The sequence below is a fragment of the Canis lupus genome, chromosome 7, assembly GCF_011100685.1.
Source record: "Canis lupus familiaris isolate Mischka breed German Shepherd chromosome 7, alternate assembly UU_Cfam_GSD_1.0, whole genome shotgun sequence".
NCBI lineage: Eukaryota > Metazoa > Chordata > Mammalia > Carnivora > Canidae > Canis > Canis lupus.
In genome coordinates this window covers 48,889,986-48,912,144 of record NC_049228.1, presented here as the reverse complement: position 1 = coordinate 48,912,144, position 22,159 = coordinate 48,889,986, and the positions used below count along the sequence as shown (strand labels likewise).

The following is a 22,159-nucleotide window of genomic DNA, read 5'->3' as shown; positions in this document are numbered from 1 at the left end:
AACAAATATTTATGGAACACCTACTGTGTGCGTGGCCCTGCACTAAGTTTGCTGTCTAACGGAAATATTGTTAAAATACTAGCTCAGGCAGAGGTCCCAGTCAACAAAGCCTGGACTAGCTTTGCCTCCTAGATTCTTTGGCTGCTTCTCCATCCCCAGAGACAGGAAGAGAAACATCATCCAACACCTGTCAGGTGCAGAATCTTTGCACTGCCCCACCTTGCTCCAAGCCTGCCACAGCTCATTAGCAGGAAGAACCCTGGATTGAGAAACAAAAATCAGATTCTAGACCCACCCTGCTACTAGACTCCTATATCATCTTTAGGGAAAATCTAACTCTCCATTCTCACGTTCCTCATCTATAAAATGGGGTAATAAAACTTAACATGCCTACTTCTCAAAGATGTCAAAAGGATCAAACAAAACACTGTAGACAGAAAAAAAAAAGCTTCTGAAAACTACTAAGTGCTGCATATTCCTACCAAATATGTACCTCCTATTGCCCCACTGCACATCCTCATTACATTCTTCCCAGGACTCGTGCCCTGCTCTCTATCAATCCATATCGAAGCTCCACTCCTTTTTATCTCCCCCCAGAAGCCAGCACTGAACAAAGCCCCTGAAAAGAAACATTCTTTTGCGTATTCATTTATATGAGCCCTTGCCTAGACTACTTTAGATTTAAAGATACTGTTATATAGCAGAGCCCTCCCTCTGTCTTGACATACATGAAACAAGCTTCAAGATCCCAGGCATTAGACTGTAGTTAAAATAAAATGAGAATAAGCAATTTCATTAAGAGAAGGTTAACTTTAGTTTGTCTGACAGGAAGCAAATCTCCTCTTTGCAGGTTACTAGATTAAGTTTCCAACCACGGTGAACAGGGCTGCGCTGAGCTCTGCACCCGCTGCTACATGTATCTGTCACACACCCCATTTCCTTGAATAGCTAACATGTTCAAGGGCCTATGCTGCATGCTACAGAAAGACTTAATTGTCTGTTATGCTCCTCTAACAACCCATCACCCTGGCCTCCCAGGGACCTTTTGGCCCTGGACCTGGAAAGCCTCTCCTAAATCTACTTAGTCTCTACTGCCACCAAACCCAAGCTCCTCCAAGAAGCCTGACTCCCCAGATCCCCAGACCTTCCTTCTGAATTCTTGGATCCCTAGGATTCGGTAATACACAATAAAGCCTTTGATGCAGGGCCTGGCTCCTTGCTGTACCCTGAATCTCAGTCCTCTCCCTTCACCATCCTAAAGCTTCTACAAGGTTGGATCTGTGTTTTATGCTTAAATTCAATTTAAGCTTAAAAGGTGCTCCTTTGGTAGCACCTGCAGTGCTTGGGCCACTGCTGCAAACATATGAGATAACTAAGAAAGATCTACTCATTAACTGTTTTCTAAAAAGGAACAGAAGCCCTATTCTAATTCTTAAGGTACAGGGTAAACCAGAGATATAATAATTCTCATGAAGCAACAGAGACAATGATTATCCGAAAAGCAAGCAAGAGAGGGACGATCAAAAATGGAAGATGGAAGAAAGGAGCATACATTAGTGGGTTTGGCACAGGGTAAAGATGAGAATGTGGAGGTGGCTTTTCCTAGTAGGTTGAGAGGCCCTCAACATGAGAGAGCAGTCAAGGACAAAGGACTCCTAGAGGACTGCATTTCCATGGCCAGCTCTAGGCCTGGGGTGATCCATTATTCAACTGTAAAATGGGTACAGCATAATTCTCATGTTCCTACTTTGAGGACTTTTGTGAGATCTAATTATTTATTGTTTATAAAGGGCTTTGAACTCTCCAGATGAAAGACACCATGAGCAGTTCAAAGGATAACTCTAGACCATTATTAACTGTAGTTAGCCTCAAAGTGAGAGGAATGACATGACCATTTTCAGCGCACCTGTCAGCTCAGGCTTTTTTATCATTTGTAGGATTTTCGTGGCTAAATTAGAATTGCTCTTCATTACTTTTTCCCTGGCAATTAAAAAAAGATCAAAATGGGACTTGTAACAAGGAGACTGAATGCTAATTTTTGCTCTCTATAGAAAGGCAAAACATACATCTCAGGAATCCTTTCCTCTTTACATTTACAGTCTGCAAGACTTTTAGGGGAAATGTGACTTTCCTCTTCTGCCTTAGAAAAACTAGGGCTAAAATAACTGAGGGGAGAATGTAAAACACCACTTTTAAGAATTGATTTTTCTTTCTTTATACTAGTAACCAAACTTCTCTACCACCAAATGACAGAACACCTTCTTTGTGAAGTTGAACCTCTGAACAGAATCATCACTGTCATTATTAAAATGCTGCCAATAATGAATTCTAAAATTTTCTCTCTTCTTCCTCCTTCCCACTTCCCCCTACTTAAATAGTGATACCTTCATAAGAGAAGTTTCTCAAGGATCCAATGGGACGTGGTAATGTTCTTTTCCTGTCCTGGCAGAAGATTTTCTTGGGGTCCCTTCTCCAACCAAGGCTACTGCCTATAGGTCATGTTCACCTCATTCTGGATCCATATGCCTCTCGTTTTCTTTCTTGCCTTTTCCTTGAACTTTTTGCTTCCAGAAATACTTCTCTAAGAATTGGTTTGCTCCAATCTTTTTTTCTTTCTAGCGTTACTGAAGTATACTTAATAGATAAAAATTATATATATTTACACAGGTGTAGAATATGATTTCATATATATTTGTATTCATTGTGAAATGAGCATCATGATCAAGCTAATTAATATATCCATTATTTGAAAGTTATGATTTTTGTTTGTGCATAATGAGAACATTTCTTAGCAAATTTTAAGTATATAATGCAGTATTAACTACAGCCATCATGCTATATACTAGATCTCCAGAATTGACTCATCTTACATAACTGAACCTTTATACCCTTTGACCTACATATCCCCATCTCCCCGATCTTCCACATATAAAAGCAAGACCATGCAATAACTATCTTCCTGTGTCTGGTTTAATTCACTGAGCATCATGTCCTCCAGGTTCATCAATGTTTTCATAAATAGCAGGATTTCCTTCCTTTTCAAGACTGAATATTTAAGAAGAGACAAAGTGTATGTGTGTGTGTACATATCACATTTTCTTTATCCATATATCCCTCAACAGACACTTAGGTCATTTCTGTATCATGGCAATTATAAATAATGCTGCAATGTACATGGGAGTGCAGATGTCTCTTCAACATAGTACCTCATTTCCTTTGTATATATACTGAGAAGTGGTACCTCAGGATCATATGTTTGCTCTTTTTTTCTTTTTCTTTTTTTTTTTTTTTTTGGTCAGTCTATTTTTTAACCTTTTAAAAAACCTTCATATTATTGTCCTATGATCTTAGGAAATTAGGGCTCACCATACTCATTGTTCTTTTTTTTTTCTAGTACTTCCCCTTTCTCTCTTACATACAGAAATCAATTCACCGAAATGGATATGCATGTTGGAGTTACTGGCTGAGATTAGGAAAAAGCACAGGTGTCAATTATTCCTTCTCCATCTTAGATTAATCTTCACAGGTAGTCTCAGAATCTAGATTTTTAAATAATGCTTCAAGATGACAAGTCTAACCTAGAACAAGGAGTTGAGGAATGAGTTGGCTGGAAAATAAACATTTGAATCAAAATGCTTTGTTTTTCCTGCCAAAGCTGGGATATGAGAAGACTAGAGCGTTCTACATAACATACCTCCATTAACAGCCACTAACAACAAAAGGAGGTGAGGTAACTCATCCAGGTGAGCTGGCAGGGCAAAAGTCCACTTTGCCCCAATCCACGAGAATCCTAGGATCCCAAAAGGATATGTGCTGTGGGCATATCAGAAACTTTTCTGGTCCCTCTACAAAAGTCTTGTCTCCATATTCAGGGTATTCACAAGTATTTTGTAAGGGACTTTTCATCCCATAGCAATACTTCTGTACCATAGGACCACTCAATCTAAAATATCTTGAATGTGTGTAATGAGTCTACTCTTTTCGTGAACTGTTACTCCATGGGGTGCCTGCTCTCATACCCCCCACCGCTATCATACCTTATGTATATGTAAACGTGGTACTTCTCATTAGCTTCATTTCCAAGACTGCTCATTATTTTCAAATGTCCTCAGGCTTCTTTTGTTCCCTACAAAACCCCATATCCATCTCTGACTTATCATCCATCACCAAATATTTGAATAAAAACATGAAAAAAATTACTCAATCATCATATCAAGCATTGGGGTAAGAGAAAGGTGACCTATATTCTGATCTCAGCTTTGCAAATAATTAGTTTTGTGACCCTGAATAAATCACTTACTCTAAGTCTAATTTCTTTATCAGTAACATAAGGAATATAACTATCCTTCCTATTTTACAAGGTTGTTATGAGAAATAATTGAGAACTGAATATACACCTGAAGTCGAATTATTATTGCCCATATCTACCTTATATCGCATCCTTGTCTCTGGCATCCTCTCTGAGGGCTGTCTTTTATAATCACCATACCACCTTTTTAAAATTTATCCTTTCATTCATTCAGAATACATTTATGATATAACAAGTATATGCCAGGCCTCAGGAGCTCACACACTCATGGAGAAGGCGGAGATCTTGGCAGAACTGCACCCTCATGTGAGAGGTACCCAACATGCTGAGGAACACCTCACTCCATCTGTGAAAGCATAGAAAGACTTGAGGCAGTTCTGTGTATATGTACAGTGGACACATGTCTTATTTTGTTTTTCCATCTCACTCAGAATTCATTACTTTTTTCTAACAGCATCTTCTTTTGAGAAATCAAGGGGCCACGGAGCAGATTCAACATTATGCTAATTGGGTACTCCTTCCCTGACACATGAAACTTGTTCATGGTGACAGAAGAGATTTTAAATAGTAAGAATTCACTGATTAGCCACAGCCCCTGACCCAGCTCTCTCTGCTAGGAGACTGTTTCAGCCATTACTGTTTCTCCTTCTCCAGAGCTGGCTCCGTTCCTATCTTCTTCCAAGCCTAGTTCTTGGCCATCTCTGTAAGTTCGCTGTATCCTTCCATTAAATTTCATTCTTGCTTTAGTTAGCCAGAGTTGCGGAACAATGAAAACCGAATTTAAAAATAAATTAATAAGTAACAATAACATGTCTATATGCTATACACAGTGTATCTTTGTGAAGTGTCTGAAATATACAGGCCTACCTAAGGGCTCAATCCATATTCATTTATTCAACCAACAAATACTCATTGAACATAAACTGTGTCAGGCACTGCATCCTCACACAACTCACAGTAGGGCAAGGCAGACAGTTAATAGGTAATTAGAAGGATAACATGTAGCAAAGGAAGCCAGGGCCCTTCTAAAGAGTGTGGAAGGCAGCCTGGAACTCAGAGGGTGCTAAGATCATATTTTACCTTAAACACAGGAATGAGGAGGAATCTGCTAGGTAGAGATTGAGGTGATGGAGTTCCACAGAGAGGGAATCATATGTTGCCTTGGTAGAAGACCACGTACACAGGCCACTGTCTCTCTATTTCATGAGTTACCAGGGTACGAGGTAACAGGCTATAAAGGAACCAGGAAGCTGAGTGCTAACTCTGGTCCTACAGCTAACTCACTGTGAACTTTAAAAGGGATTTCCTTTTCTTAAATACCTGTTTCCTCATATGTGAAATGAGCATAGAAGGATATATAATATGGGGGCGCCTGAATGGCTCAGTTGATTAAGCGCCTGCCTTCAGCTCAGATCATGGACCTGAGACTGAGCCTGCATTGGGTTCCCTACTCCGTGGGGAGTCTACTTCTCCCTCTCTCTGCTCTTCCCTCCACTCGTGTGCATGCTCTCTCTTTCTTAAATAAATAAATCTTTTTAAAAAATAGATAGCATGGAAAGTTTCTAATAATTTATGATTTTATGGGGATCCCTGGGTGGTGCAGCGGTTTAGCGCCTGCCTTTGGCCCAGGGCGCGATCCTGGAGACCTGGGATCAAATCCCACGTCAGGCTCCCGGTGCATGGAGCCTGCTTCTCCCTCTGCCTGTGTCTCTGCCTCTCTCTCTCTGTGTGTGACTATCATAAATAAATAAAAAATAATTAAAAAAATTAAAAAAAAATTTATGATTTTATGTATATTTTGCATATCTATGATAATAGATGAACATGAACCTCATCTAAAAGGACCACCTATCCTATCTCTTCACAGTCTTCTCTCGGCTGCTCTCACCACAGGATGGGGCAATGTGGATGCAGACAACTTTGGGAGGTAATAAAAGGGCACAAAGGCTCAAGTGGATGAGCTGGGGCCAGGATGGGGTGTAGAAGGCAAAAAGTTGCCAAAAATGCAACTAATTTTTATTGTGTCAAAAACTAAGTCTACACTGTATCCGTTTTCTTCTTTCCTGCTATTTAAGACAGCACCTCCAATTTAGTGTGATGTTGACCACATTGTAGAGTCTGTGTGTTTCTCTTCTGCTTCTCTCACTACTGGTTTTAATAACAGAAAACAAATATAAGACCCCGTCCAAAAATTGTCAGAGTCAGTGATTCAGCATAAATGCTGTGATCCCACTGGATAAATTGCTTACCAAAAATCCCACCTACCTGTTTGGAGAGGAATTCCCTGGGAAGCAGGTGCTATGAGCCAAGGAAGCTACCAGTGGAGACGTCATCTTCTCCGTCCACGCTCTAGGCAAATCTGGATTCCCAACATTTACAAGACATGAGAAATCTTTGCAAACATTTCCCCGGTGATGGAATTTAAGCACAAGCTGTGAGCAGCTTCTGTCTCCTATATAAAATTTACTAACAAACATGAAGAAAGTTTTGTTGCTAGCCGGTGGGTCCACAACCTCAGGAGGTCCAGGGTGCGTTTCAAAACGGACCTGGTACACAGAGGGCGGGAGGGTGAGGAGGGACTGGAGAGAGGCTGGCCCCGCAGACCGGCGGTTTCAGGAGCCGAGAACTCACCCAGGAGGCTGGCTGGTCGAGGACCCGCAGAGCAACGCATCTCCACGGGGCGGGGTCCGGGAGGCCGGAAGTGGGCGCTGCTGCGCATGCGCCCAGGGGGCCTTAGCGTCAGGTGCGGCTCGCGGCTGCACGCTGGAAGATGGCTCCCACGGAGGTCAGAGGGCGTCTGAGGAGCTGCCATGCCCCCCGCCTAGTCGACTCGCAGGTGAGTCCACTGCCCCATCCTCACAGCCTCTTTTAGCACTAGCTGTCGTGTCCCTGAGCGTGAGAAGAAAAACAGCTCAAATCCAAGGTGAGTTGGGTCCCTAAAAGGAGGTTATGGAAACCTCAGCCCTGCTAAGGAAACGCCTCTGGTGAAACCATGCGGGGAGCCAAGCTTCCCCGGGTCCAGCGGCGGTGCCTCCCTCCCTGTCTAGGGCACAGAGCGCCCTCAGGGCTGGGGGGTGGGGGGGCGGGCAGGATCTAGGGTGTGTGGTTGCAGCGTTATTCCCAGGGCTTTAGTCTCCTGATTGCTTTACTAATGCAAAACCTACATGGCCGTCGTCAAGTCTTCGCGCGCTCTGTTGCTGTGTCCAGGAACTCCTCTTCTCTCCGCCCGTCTACATCCTGCCGTAGGGAGGGGCCAGGTAAAGTTTGTCCAGTAACCACTGGGCAGCCGTTGCAATTCAAACAAACCCAAAGTGACATGTTTTCATCTCAATTCCTATAGCAACCACTGCATGAATCACTCACTCCTAAGGCGCCAAGGTATCCTTATATCATTATTTTGAAGTAAATCAGATAATGGATATGAAAATCCATTAAAAGCCAAATAGCATTTTCAACGCATATTTCACGATGTAATACATGTGTAATATTAATAAGTAAATTAAATAAATAAAAATAAATAATATATATTATAATAATATAATATAATTATAATAATATAATTTTATATAATAATAATTAATTAATTTAAAAAGGACTGTCTAGTAAGTGTGAAGAACAAGCAAAACCACTCTACGTATAGGAGTAGAAATCAAAATAGTTTCTTAGGGGCAGGGTGGATGAGGGGGAAGAGGATTGACTGGCAAGGATCATGAAAAAGCCTTCTAGAGTGGTAGAAATAGTCTAGATCTTCTTTAGGATTTTGGTTGCAAGAGTGTATCCATGGTTCAAAACCTAAACCCTGTACTTAAAAACTGTTTATCTTGCTGGATGTAATAATATCTCAATAAAAAGATATATTAAAAAATATTAAACATATTTTTATCACAAGACTTCAGAAAGCTTCCATCATGTTACTATACATTATAAACCTGCAGAAAATGGATGTAGTACCTTTTATCCTCATTTTTAAAGTGTTCCAAGATAGCTGTATTACACGGAAAGGTCTGTGCTATTATATAAAATTTGTTTCTGTTTTTTACTGTCATATTAGATTCTCCAGGGCAAAGATGGGTTTTATGACTGTCTGTACCCACAGTACCTGGCAGAGAGCCCTATAGGCATGTACCTTGTTGATGCTTTTTCTGAAAATGATGCAGACAATGATAATACAAGATACTACGATAAACATAAGGGTAAAATTTGCTCTAGGTCACAGGATCAGACCATAGCCACCTTAGCCCCAGGGTTATACATGGATTCTTTTGCTACAGAGGCAGGTTGGGGGGGGTGGGGAGCAGATATTGTAGTGTGAAGGTTCTATTTAGTACCTCAGATCTCATGAGGTGGCTGCATTCCCTACTCATTTAGAAGATCATGCTGCCACTTTCTGAGAATTTACTCACCCTTAAAACACCCATAAAACATTGTGGTGCTAGGCACTGGGGAATCCACAGTGAATAAAACACAGCATTTGCCCTCAAAAAGCTCATGGTCTAGTGGGGGAGAATGTTAAAGAGATAACTTAAAATTCAGTGAAGTAGAAGCAAGTGCTATATGAGCTCAGGAGAAGAAATAACTCATTCAGCTCTGGGACGATTTGAGACACTGATATTTCCTAGTCGGAGACAGTGGTGGAAGACATTCCAAGCTGAAAGAAGATAAAGGTAATAAGGTAATACATTTGGAAAGGACCTTACATGTCAAGTAACTATAACTAATATGCCTTATGATCTTATATAAGTTATTTATCTTTAGCTTCTTCATCCCTGAATAAATATAATAGTGGTTAAGATGTGTTTCATGAATCTGAAACACAGAGTTTCTTGGCATGGAGACATGGTTGGGTGAGCTGGGGCCAGGTTACAAAATTCTTATGGATCCAAGAACTGTAAAGGGCTCTGGACTTTATTCCTCAGTATTATTTTAAGAAGACTGCCATGACCACATATGTATTTAGAATGTCACATAAGTCCATGCCACACAGGAAATTCTGTACAATCTTTTGGTTTTCAGGGTTTTTTCCCCCCAGGGTTAGTCTTGTTTCCCCAAACACATTGTAAGCTACAAGAGGACAAGATCCTTATCTCACAAAGCAAGCAACAACATACTTAGGTCATAGAATGCCCTTAATGTATATTTCTTGATTAATTCTAATACAATTATCTGCTTCCTCTTAGACATCTTAATAACATTTATAAGGTTTAATACAATATATAAAGCAGATACAAGAAATCCTAGAATACAGGATTTTATATTTTAAATAAATATTTTATAAAGAGAAGCTTGTCTTCATTTTCCAGAAACATTATATTCATCTTTTAGGTACAGGTAGATGGGTGGATATCTCTCCATATGTATGGAGAAGTGTCTGAGTGGTAAATTAGTAGGCTGCTGATTGTAGAGACCTAAATAGAATTGGGGGAAAGGAGCTACTATGTGTAACAAATCCCAGCAAAATACATTTGAAGTCAGGGAAAGAAAGACATAGTGAGAGACTGAAAGTAGAATAAAGTAAAAGAAATGGAATTGATAGAGGCAATTAGCTTACAGATCTATTTATTAATGGGTCCAAACTCTTCTTTGGAGACCACTGGATTTAGTGGTTCAGAGAAAAAAATATATACAAATAAAGTGAGAAAAACCAATGCTGACTTTGTAGACTATTAAAGACTTGACTTGAGTGGGTTACATTGTTTTCTTTTGTTAATCTTTGCCCATAAGTAGGAGCACATGAGACAAACACTTGGACCCATTGTATCTCAGCCCATTTTAGGATTCACAAACCCTGGATACTGCCCTCTAGACCACACACTCCCTCTTCTCCTTCACAAAGATAAATTTCACATCAGCCCAGCAATCAGCCATCATCTATTCTCAGGGGAAGAGTATATAGCATGACCTCCCTTGAAATATTAGCTCTATTTACACGGGTTTGCGTGGACCACATTACTTATGAGTCACCAAGGGGAAACCGAGCCTCCAGTAGATAAAGCGATCAGCACAAACCTCTGTAAATAAATCTGAAATTTCAATGAAGGTCATGCCAAGCCTGATTTATTCCTCAGCACCCTATGAAATAATGTTGACCAGGTAAGTGGTTTTCATTTTTTTCCTCCATCCACATAAGGGAGAACCTTTTCACTCTAAGGAGCTCGTCATGCATGTAACAATGAACAGCTGGCTAGAGAGATAATATACCCTGAAGGAAATAACCTTTTATTATTATATTAGATTCTCAATACTGAAAGGCCAGGTCATATAGCAACAATTTGGTGTTGTTTTTAAATTTAATCTGGTGGTACAGGTCCTCATAACAGAACTTAATTGAGGAGCTATTGCTCAACGATGGAAACTATTTTTTATTCAATAAACAGAAATGGAGCCTCTACCTACAGGAAGCGCTGAGCAGAGAATGAGGTTAACCAGTATAAGGGATATGAAGACAAATATGGCATGGTCCATGAAGGCATCCCTTCCAAATGTCTCCATTGAAAAACCCCAAATAGGGGATGCCTGGGTGGCTCAGCGGTTGAGCATCTGTCTTCAGTTCAGGTCGTGATCCCAGGGTCCAGGATCGAGTCCCACCTTGGCCCTCTGCACAGAATCCACTTCTTCCTCTGCCTGTGTCTCTGCCTCTGTCTCTGCCTCTGTCTGTCTCCATGTCTCTCATGAATGAATAAATAAAATCTTAAAAAAAAAAAGAAAGAAAACACCAAAATATTCTGAGAAATCGAAATCAAATAATATCAATGGCATGTTGACAAGCCAGTCAATTTGGTACATATATAATAATTCAATCAACGTACATTTATTGAGCATTTTCTAAGGATAAGACTTTATCCTAAACATTGAGGTGTGGGGTGAAAAAAAAAAAGCATAAGAAAATTTTCCTCAGAAGCTCACAATATAGTTGAATTTTGTTATATAAATAGTCATTCTAGTGAGAAAAGAAATAGACAATCAAATTAGGTGGTTTTGTTTCATTTTTTATTTTGAGCTCAAGAACCATATATCTTTTCTAAACTGAATTTCCTACTTTTCCATCTGTCCTATTATACATAGCCCATTTGTAGCAAAGGGACTTCAGGACCCCAAAGAATTATCCTTTAAGGAGGAAAAAAGAAATATGATGACACTAGAAGATCTTAATAGAATTATTGAAAAAGGTAAAGAGAAGATTCAAGAAGTCAAAGATAAGAACCAGACATTAATTAGTTCTTTAAAGAAGATGAGATGCCAACAATGCCAGAAGTATGCATCACAGTAAGATTCTACCAGGTTCGGTTGGAGTTTACAGAATGAATGGTAACAACTCCTGCTTTCACTTCTGTCTCAAATCATGATAAAAAATAACTTCAGTGTGCGTGGGTGCCATTAGAAACTACAGCTTTAGGAGAACAAGCTGTCTCTGGACCCAGTATTAACAAACACCAATCTCACTCATTCTAAGAAAAGTTTCTCTAGTTTTCATTTTAAAAATCTCATTTATAGGCAAACAATTGATAAATTACTCATAAGATACTTATCTTTATAAAACTTCCTTATTCCATTCTGTCCCTAAGACTAAAAAATCTGGATTTTGTTACAACTGACCCATTCTCATTTAAACCAATTTCCTTATCTTCACCCTCTCTTACAATCTTCTGAGTTTTTCCAGTTTCGCTTTTCTTCTAACAAATACTTCTTCTTTGGGGGCATGGCCTCACACCCTGTTGGAGTTCAGGTCTTTCTCTGATCTCTAGTAATGCATGAGCACCTGTTTTGGATAAGATACATATATGGTAATTTTGTTGGATTTTCAGTCTTTGCTTACAAAAGTTTCAGAACATTTTAACCGGGTAGGGCATTAGCAGAAACCTGAGGGCCGCTCTTTGTCATGCTGAGGCGCTCGCCTGTATCTTGTGCCTTTTTTTCCATTCGATCAGGCTTTATGTGTGCTTTGATCCAGGCAAAACATAACAAAGATATTTTTCAGTTGCAAAACTCCAACTATATATTCACTGAGGGCAAAGCTAAAACCATCATTAGGCAACAATGATGCTTTGAAATTCTGGCTGTAGAATTTTGTGGAGCATATTCTCCTTCCCCTTTATGTGAATAAAACCCTTTATAATGCTTCATATTCAGGATGCCTCCTGGTTTCCCTGTAATGCAGCCCTGCTTTGTTATTCCCTCCTTGCTGCTAAAGAAAAAGAGGACAAGAGTGGCTACGTAACTTGCCCAAAGTTATTCATATGGATTAAAATGAGAATATTAAAACTATCCTAAAGAATGCAGTGAATGTTCTCTGTAGTCACTGGTTCTTCCTGTGGCAATGCTAATACGCAATGCCTGAAATACACTCTCCCTCAACTACCACCTGCCAGTTCAAATCCCATCCTTTAGGGGTTAGCTCAGGTCCTACCTCCTCAAGGTCCACTTCTTCCAAGTCCGCCTTCTATGAACTTCTCCCAGAATCACCAGCTGAATGCAGGATCAAGCTCTTGAGTCTATTTTGTATTTCTTCCTGTGCAAACCAAATTGGTATTCTTAAGGATAGCGATGTTTCATACCTTTGCACACAGTGATATTCATCCTGCTTCATTGAAACAATAGTAACAAAAATTATTTCATTAGTTGACAAAAAAGCATTAAAGTCAAAAAGAAAATGTGAATTTATGTTGCCACTGATAGGCTCTTGAAACCTGGACAAGTCTAAGATTCAGTTTTTCAAACTATAAAATAAAAAAGTTAAATAACATGCTTTCTGATAGTAATTCTAAAAGTACAATTCTGTGATTCTATTGTTTTATTTGCACATATCCTTTGGGATGCTAGAAGGAGAACTTTTCCAACTCGTTTTCTTCCTGCTTCCAACTTTTATCTGCATGTTCCTTCAAACCTGACCCAATTAGCTCAGCATTTTCAGAAGGAGGATTTAGAGAGGTGTTACTGAGTAAGAATACTACTAGTCTATTTAACTGGTCTACACTTTAAAACACATATTTCGAAACATATTGAAGCAAAGCTGAAGACTATAATCATGGACTCTTCAGTCTGGATTCCCGGTCTCCAGCAAATGGAAGAAGACCATAAACATATTTTTCTGGCATGTTGAATTAGAAGTAGGGCAACTGGAGTTTTTAAAAAGGAAATCAAAATTTTATGTGAAAGTCCTTAGTAATTGAAGGAGGAAAAATTTGTCACAGGTATTTATTCATCCTTTGATGGACAATGCACTCAACTTGATATTATGATATCTGACTTTTAGCTCAACTCCTGTCATCAAATTATGCATTTGATAAATTGAAAATGGTCTCTAATGTCCCTTCTAGTACCAACATTCTAGTACTCGAAAGGGAGACTTAATGGTGCCTCCCCTACCTCCCATAAGTAACTCCATACCTAAATTTCTTTTTTTTTTTTCCTTTATTTCTTTGACACAGCAGGAAATGAGAGCACAAGCAGGGGGAGTGGCAGGCAGAGGGAAAGGGAGAAGCAGGAGCTCCATAGATTAAGGCGCCCAATGTGAGACTCCATTCCAGGACCCTGGGATCATGACCTGAGCTGAAGGCACACGCTTAACTAACTGAGCCACCCAGGCACCCCACAATACCTAATTTCTTTTTTTTTTTTTCACAATACCTAAATTTCTAACACCCTCCTATCCTCCGTGGTAGTGTTCTCTTCCTTCAAGAAATGCCCTCCTAAAACAGCTTCCCATGGGTGACCTATTCTACTAGTTTCCACCTCTGCCAATATCCAGCTCTTTAGAAACCTGCTACTGCTTTAACTACTTGAGGCATAAGTCAAGCTCATATCCATTAACATGCATATATGAGAATATAGGATCTCTATGGAATCTGTCCAACATGGTCAAAAAAAAGAAGAAAAAAAAAAAAGCTACCATTAGATCAGAGGGAAAAAGTGCCCTATATTCCTTTGTCTATTGACCAGTATCCTCTATTTTCAGCAGATACCTGCTTTTCATCATGATTTGATCTTTTACAAATACCAAATGGTGTACCAGCATTAAGGAAACCAACCTCACAGGATTTTTTGCCAATAATTTTGAGTCAAATAAAACTCTCATCTTCCATATGAAAGTGATGATATGGTGTAAAGAAAGTAGTCACAGGAGACCCAAAATATGAAATATCTTAACTAGCCTTGGTTGCTTTATCCATAAAGTAGAGTGGTTGTACCTGTCCAAAATTAAAGGAATTATTTCGTAACTTAAGGTAGATCAAGGCAATAGACTACCATGTAGCCATTCTAGTCAAAATCATACAAACCATAATAATATGGAAAAAAATCTAATTCAATTTTAAATAGTAGTAGAAAAATATTTTATTGTATTTTTATGTCAGTAACCATATAAATACATATGTGTATAAGTAGATACTACACAGTAACCGAAATAACCATTTTAGAGTAGTTTGGTAATGGGTGATTTATATGGATGATAACAGTTTGAATAATGACAGACTCTTCAATTAATGTACAATGGTTAGAATGACTGCTCAGGTCTCCTCCAGCTATGGATTTCTGTGGTCCTTTGATAAACATATTCCTGCCAACATGCTTAGCAAGTATAAATGGGGTAAGGAGTTCATAATTGAGATAAAAGATATATAATTATTTTTAAGTATAGGAAAAATGTCTTTATGAAAAAGCATGACTGATATAGTCTCATTTATTTCTATAGTTTCAAAATAAGAGAAGATCTTTTGCCTCCAGTTGAAGTTTTTCCTTAGCCCAGGAAGGATTAGGCACCCATGGTTCCTTCTGCGTATCTTTTTTTACAGACAGCAGTTACCACAGTGCACAAGGACTATCTTTATGTCTGACTTTCCCCAGAAACTGTGACCCCATGAAAATAGAAAGGGGGCTTTATTAATTTTTGAGTCCTCAGAACCCAAAATAGTGCAGACAGGTACCAAATTGAGTGTTAGCTTGAATGAATAAATGAGAGAAAAGGAGTAGATTAACCCTCTTCTCTTAAAAACAGAGATACTACAACTGCTCTAAAAATAGAGATACTGCAACTGCCACTCCACCAACCTGGGTTGGTGTCCCATCCCAGGGCCTGTGGAATTTTTTTTCTTTATCCTTTGTTTATCCCCCCACCCCATGCCATCTTTAAATACACAGCACACTGAACTATCCTCTTGTTGCCAAAGAAACACGATTTATACTTTACCTCAGAGACCTAAGGTTTGCCTGACCAGACTCATTAAACTTGATAGTTTTACACATCCACTCTCCCTGCTTATTGTTTTAGTCAGCATTGCTAATAAACCAGCTTTGCTCATATTGAATTATTTTTTAAAGATTTTTATTTATTTGAGAGAGAAAGCAGGAGTGGGAGGGAGGGGCAGAAGGAGACGGAGAAGAAGACTCCCCACTGCTCAGAGAGCCCAACATGGCTCAATCCCAAGACCCTGAGATCATGGCCTGAGATGAAGTCAGACACTTAACTGACCTACCCACCCAGGCACCCCTGCTCATTATTTCTTTCTTACCTGTGCTCATCTTTGTAGAATGTGCTGGAAGGTTTCTCCCAACCCCCTCCATCCCCACATAGAAGACCATGAATATGTTGGGGTGGGAAGGGGGCAGCATATTGGTTCTCTGATCTTCTTTAAAGAGAGAAACTATGTTCCCTAAAGCATGCTGATGTACCATTCCTACAAGTCCTTCTGGGGCATCCAGGGAAGCAGTCCTGGACAGAAGTCCCTGTTGGTGTCTAGGTAAGAGGCATATATAAAAATAACTTGTTTTTTCCTTGTCAATGTTGTTTATTTCACAACTTTTCTCATTATTCAGAATATTCCTTTTTGTTCTCTTTGAAAATTCCCTTGCTACTGGCTCTTTTAACCAGCATTAAATATACCCAAGTCTGTTCCATCTAGGTATCTCCCTCTCTCTTACTTCACCACTTAGTACTTTTTGAAGTATTCTCTACAACCATTATCTTCACTTCCTCTCAACTTCCAGCCTCTCCTTACCCCATTGCTCCAGTGAACCTACTTGCCCAAAGGTCAGCAGTGGTCTCTGGGTGGCTAAATCCAGTGGACATCTTACTCAGTAGGTAGTATGTGGCCTGTCTGCAGTGGCAAACATTGTTCTCACCCCTCCACTGAAACACTTCTGCTCATTTTCCTTGGCTTCTTTGAAACCTCATTCTTTGGTTTTTCTTCTCCCTCTCCAGCCATTTCTTCAAGGACTTACATTCTTTTACTGCATCTTAAATATTTGTATTCTGTTTTCATTTTCCTTTTCATTTTACTTTATCTTCCTGGGAAAATTCATCTATTCTGTAACTCCAGAAGGTCCTGTGTGCTGATGATTTTCACAATCTCCAGCCCTGTCTTTCTCCTGAGTTTCAGAATCATATAGTGAACACCTCCACTTGAACATCTTACAAGTACTTCAATTTCAACATGTCAAAAAATGAACTCATTATTCCACTTCCCCCAGACATGTACCTCTCCTGTGTTCTTTATCTCTGTGTAAGGTAAGACCTTCTATCCTTTTACCTGGAGTAGAAACCTGCTAGTCATCTCTAATTCTTTCTTCTTTTTCTCCCTTTACCCTCCTCCTACCTCACCAGTCACCAAATCTTGGTGCTTTTCCTTCCTCTGTAACTCAAACCCATCTACTTCTCTCTATCTCCACTGCTGATACCTTAATTCAGGTTATCATCTTCCTTCACCTGGACTACCCTTAGAAGGTAGTCTAAGAAATAAGTCTTAGACTTCCTTCAATCTACCCCTACCCTTAGAAGATTCAGTAGAATGAGATCCAAGATGCAGTCATTACTTTCTTCTTGTAGCCAAATTATTTTCATCAGCCTAAACGTGTTACAGTTCTATGTAGTTACTTTACCCTGATCTTCAGATTGCTTACGGATTACAAAAGAAGCTAAATACTCAAGAACATCATAACAGTGTCTATCTCACTCTACTATCCTTAATTACACAATGGAGATTTATGTTCTTTCTCATTCACAGTCTCACTTCCATCATGGTATTAATCAACCAGGGCTCATCGTGCAAAAGAGTGCTACAAATACTTAGGTTATAATGCAGCCCATATGCTTAAGTTACAATACTTGCTGTGTGACTTGGGGTAAGATATTTAATATCCCTGGGTCACAGTTTCCCATCTGAGATATGCACAGCAACTACCACAAAAAGTTATTGTGAAGACAAAATTTGTTAATATGAGTAAAGAGTCTATGTAAATACCTGGCATGTGGTAAACTCTGTTGGCCTTTCCTATTATTTTAGTTGGCTTATTTCTTCTCCTTGCAATTTTCCTGCTCATACTTGTTCCCAGTTGAACTTCTTTCTGTCACTAGGAACACCCTTTTTGGTATCTCCTTCTCTTCTTCAGGCCAGCCTCATACCTCCACCTGAGGGCTGGCCTAATGATTTTCCCTTTAGAAGCAAAGGAAGAAGATCCTAAGAACAGAAGTGACCATCAACCTTATGGTGATGAATGACAGAGAGGGGATCAAATTCCTATAGCTCATAACTTTATATTCAGGGCTCTCCTCATTTCTGAGAGTTCTTTCTCTCTTTGTTGAAAGAATGTTTCCATATGCCCTGCACAAAGCATTATTTATAGACCAGAGAAAAGGATGCTGTCAAATCATGGCTCCATTCTGCCATGGTGTCTACAATTCCTATCATTAAAAAGACTTCCTAAGATATGTTGGGGAAACTTTTCTTGGGAAGCCATTCCCACTATTACCCTACCATTCCACATCTTTCACTTTCATTCCTCAGAGCACCTTATATTTATATCAGAACTTAGCACAATTCATTAAAATTAGTTTTTTCTGTGTCTCCTCTCACCCCACCCTCCACCCAGTAGCTTGTGAGCTCTGTGAAGGGAAGGACATCTCATTAATCTTTAAATTTCCAGTGCCCAGCATGGAGCCTATCTCACAGAAGATAATTCAATAAAAGTGTATTTTATGAATTAGTAAATATATGTTCTAACTGGGTCAAAGAACAAAGTATTTAAAAAATGGCAACATCCCAAAGGAATGTTTTAGATGATTCTACACAAGCCAGAATACATCAGAACTCTCATGAGATTAAGTCTAGAATAGCTGGTTTTCAAGGCAGGATACTTTCATCTGCAAATAACAGAATACCCAACTAAAAGTGGCTCAGGTTTTCAGGGAACTATTTAGTGCTTATTTTACAAAAAGTTCAGAGGCAAGTAGTGCTTTGGCATCAGTGAACCAAAGGCGAGATGGCAAGGATGTAGAAAAATCCACTTTTTCTTCTGTGAGGCATAACACAAAAGCCTTACCAGGTTTTTCCTCTCCTGTTTTTAAACTTCCATGAGACCTCCTCCCAATACTCTTTTAATTTGCTTATATCTTATGCCCATAGTGCATCTTCTCAAGTAGATGTTAAACAGGTCAATGGGGAGAATAGCATCATATCCAAGTTTGTATCTGCCACTGAGATGTTTATTATGTCTTCAAAGGCACTTACAGTTTAGTCATTGTTTGAGTAATTAATTGATTCAAAGTTCTTATGTCCTGCACACAAAGGATTTCCACAGAGAAACAATGCATGTTCCCTATAATGGAACACAGGTTTAAGATGGGGAGGGGAGGCATATTCACTTGCTTATCCAGAAAACTAACCCAGACTTACTTGCATTTTCTTGGTTCTCTGAGATGTTACTACAGGAGTCTCTGATAAGAATGCATTTCAGATGAGTTCCTCAGAGTCATGCCCTTATGCTGTCAACATTGCCACAATTTTATCCAGATTGAGTTGAAGCCCTGTTGATTTAATCCAGAAATTTATTTCTGACAGACAGCTGGGTAGCATTTGTCACTGTGTTTCAAATCCAAAGTCAAAGAGATTGAGAGTCAGTGTCATCGCTGTTTGGGTGGTAGTGAACCACAAACGTGGTTTATTTCCATCATAAATTGTTATTTGTTGTTTTTACAATGTGCGTAAAACCATGGGCTAAACAACGAGAATACTTTATACATTTTATAACTAAAGACATGAACACTCTGGAATGAGTACTATGTTTTGGTATCCAAGTTTGGGTATTTTATTCAGAGGGTCTATTCTCTTTAATCTAGACTTTTTCCTCGTATCAGTCAATGGGGCAAAAATTAAATATATATGCCATCAAAACTCACCCCTTTACCTGGCACATATTTAGCAGAGGACACCATTCTTGGTCTCATATATCACAGATTTCCGACAGCCTCAGTAGGGGAGATATGTGAGACAATCCATAAAAAATGTGGGGTTAGTGTAGACATTCTGTCAAATGAACAAAAAAGTAATTCAGAGCTCCTGCTAGAATTCACCTTTCTATAATATTTACCAGCTGAAGTCAATTTGGAAGTAAAGTCCCCATGTAGAGAAGCCAGGAATTCTAACTACATTCCCACAAAATTTTTCAAACAATTAACTATTTCCTAAACCATCATCATCACCATACATATTTAGGATGAAGACTAACCAAACAGTTCTATTTTGCTTTACTTGAAAGGTGAATGAACTTGCATAAATCAAAGAGGGGATTGCAACCTTCTAATTTCTAAGAACTCTGTGAGGTTGATGTTCACATGTAGGGTTAAGCAACTGTTACGGCAAATGAATCCTAGATCAATCAACTTGAGATAAATTAACTATATGATTATTTGTTTTGTACCTGGTTGTCCCTGGAAGGATTTAAAGTAGAATTCAAAAGTGAACATAGTATGGGTTGCCTGAGTAGCTCAAGCAGTTAAGTGTCTGCCTTTGGCTCAGATCACAATCTTGGGGTCCTGGGACCAAGCCCCACATCAGAATCCCTACTCAACTCTCTCAAATAAATAAAATCTTTTTTAAAAAGGTGTAGGGAAGCCGGGGTGGCTCAGCAGTTGGGTGCCTGCCTTCGGCCCAGGGCATAATCCTGGAGTCCTAGGATCGAGTTCTGCATCGAGCTCTCTGCATGGAGCCAATTTCTCCCTCTGCCTGTGTCTCTGCCTCTCTCTCTCTCTCTGTCTGTCTCTCATGAATAAATAAATTTTTTAAAATCTTAAATAAATTTTAAAAAGTGTACATAGTGTATAATACAGTGCACTTACTAGAAATGGAATACAAATTTGTCTCCAAGCTTCCAAGAGAACTACAATAAAAAAGGGAAGCTAGTAGTCACATCACTTACTGTTTGGAAGATAAAACCCAAGCCAGGTGCACAGAAGAAATTGATTCTTCTGATACTAAGAACAGGGTCCTCACAGGAAAACACTCTCATGCAGTGAACATTGTTTTTAAAAGAAAATACATTCACATTATGAAAGCATTAATGATTTTCACAGGACTATTTCCTAGGAAGTCTCTCAGTGTGCTCATTGACATGGTACTAAAATTCAACATAGTGATAGCATTTTCTGTGGTACTGCCATTACTTGTGTAGATATGTTAGGTAATAGAACCGGAAATTAGCAGGTAATATTTGTTTATCATCTACCAGGGTAGCCTGCTGAATCATTTGCATTACAGTTTAAAGGTGGGCATAAAAATGAAAGAGATCTCTCTTTTAAAAAAAAATACTCTAAAATTAGGGGACAGATGGGCTGTTACTTACAGTGCTCTGGCTTTTTGAAAATCTTCCTAAGATTTCTTGGACCCAGAAACTGTACCTGAGTATCCTGAAGTAGAGATATAATTATTTAGGAACTTTGGCAGGGGAAAAAAATAACCCAAAACCTGTTTTCACTAAAATGACAGTTGTGTCTAAATTTATATAGTCTGGCTATGTCATCGACCAAATCACTACATAGTTTTCTTAAATTTCTATTCCCTCTGCCAATACATTAGCTTCTCCCAGGGCATCAATTACTGCAAGCAATTTTTTGGAAGGTATTCAGAGATGGCTACCCTAGCAGTTCAGTGAACTGTAGCCATCCCCCAATGCAATCTGTTATTTCTACGACCCCTACATGTGTACTAAATTTAACTGAAATCTATCAAATATACAGAAGATATTCCTATGTGATAAGTTTGCTCAGCTTACATTTTGTCTCAAGATGAATGAATGTGTTAAAAATAAAAAATAAAGAGACATCTTGATATCCTGTCATAAGATACACAATTTCAGCAAAATAGATCAATGTAGAACAACCACATGTTAAAACAAAAAAGTTTCAAGAGGGTTGAGAGAGAACAACTACTCCAGCAGCATGAAAAACACTATAAACTGCCTACTGATTGAACAGCACACCTTTTATTAAAACTTTAATAAGATTGTGCATGCAGAGCTCTCTGGGCTCAGGCTAACTTTCCTTATGTCTAAGAGGTCATATTCCCCTTTCTGTGACCATACTATTCTCAGAAAAAAGCCTCCAGTAGAGTGTATTTTCCAAGAGGGCTATAGCAATATCTCCTATCTTATGTATTCTACAGCATGATCTTGCCCTCCCCAATGAGAGATAGAGCCTATTTCTCTACTCCCTTGAATCCTGATGGACCCTATGTTAATGTGGATTGAGCAAATAGGGCAAAGTGATTTCATGACCCGTCCTGGCATAATCCTTAGCTGGTCTGGCATCTTCCAACTCTGGTGTTTTATAGCCTGTGTAAGTCTATGCTACTTTGATAGATAGGCACTTGAAGGGTATCGAGGCTCCAGACATGGGAGTGAAATGCCATCCATTTGGACCTCCAGTTCACTTGAGCCTTCAGATGATCTGGTCCCAGCTAATCTCTGAAGACAACTGCCTTAGACACCCGAGCAAAAACTTCTTAGGAAGCCTGGTTAACCCACAGAACCATGACAGAAAACAATAAATTATTTTTTAAACCACTAAGTCTGGGAATAATTCAGAAT

At 39.2% G+C, this 22,159-nt stretch overlaps 1 long non-coding RNA gene across 19 annotated transcripts in view; it reads right to left on the bottom strand.

Annotated features, from left to right (window-relative positions):
* Positions 1-7,187, bottom strand: part of LOC111096759 — a 91,853-nt gene extending 84,666 nt beyond the window's left edge. For 12 of the 19 annotated variants that reach the window (XR_005362457.1, XR_005362446.1, XR_005362454.1 and 9 more), the window contains exons 1-2: positions 6,575-7,187; positions 2,385-4,655 (exon numbers count right to left, since the gene is read on the bottom strand). This is a non-coding gene — a long non-coding RNA (uncharacterized LOC111096759). The remainder of the gene's footprint in view (positions 1-2,384; positions 4,656-6,574) is intronic. The other 7 variants (XR_005362448.1, XR_005362449.1, XR_005362455.1 and 4 more) reach the window with 7 other exon arrangements.
* Positions 7,188-22,159: the final 14,972 nt, after the last annotated feature.